Source organism: Myotis davidii, unplaced genomic scaffold, assembly GCF_000327345.1.
Source record: "Myotis davidii unplaced genomic scaffold, ASM32734v1 scaffold62, whole genome shotgun sequence".
Taxonomy (NCBI): Eukaryota; Metazoa; Chordata; class Mammalia; order Chiroptera; family Vespertilionidae; genus Myotis; species Myotis davidii.
The window spans coordinates 92,207-92,434 of record NW_006295180.1 but is presented as its reverse complement, the minus strand read 5'-3'; positions in this window follow the sequence as shown (position 1 = coordinate 92,434).

Below are 228 nucleotides of genomic sequence, written 5' to 3'. Positions count from 1 at the left end.
CCCCGCCTCGGAGCCCGGGGCGGTCGCTGGCTCGGTGCAGCGTCGCCCAGCGGGCAGAGGCGGCGGGTGCGCTCGAGAGCCTCCCTCCTCCCGCAGCACTCGGCGCCCGCAAGCTGCCAGCTCCCAGGGCGGCCCGGGAACTCAGCCGGCGCTGGGAGGTGAGGCCGCGGCTGAGCGGGCGCCGCTATTGGCTGGAGGGGCGGCGGAGGCGGGGCGGAGCCATCGTGA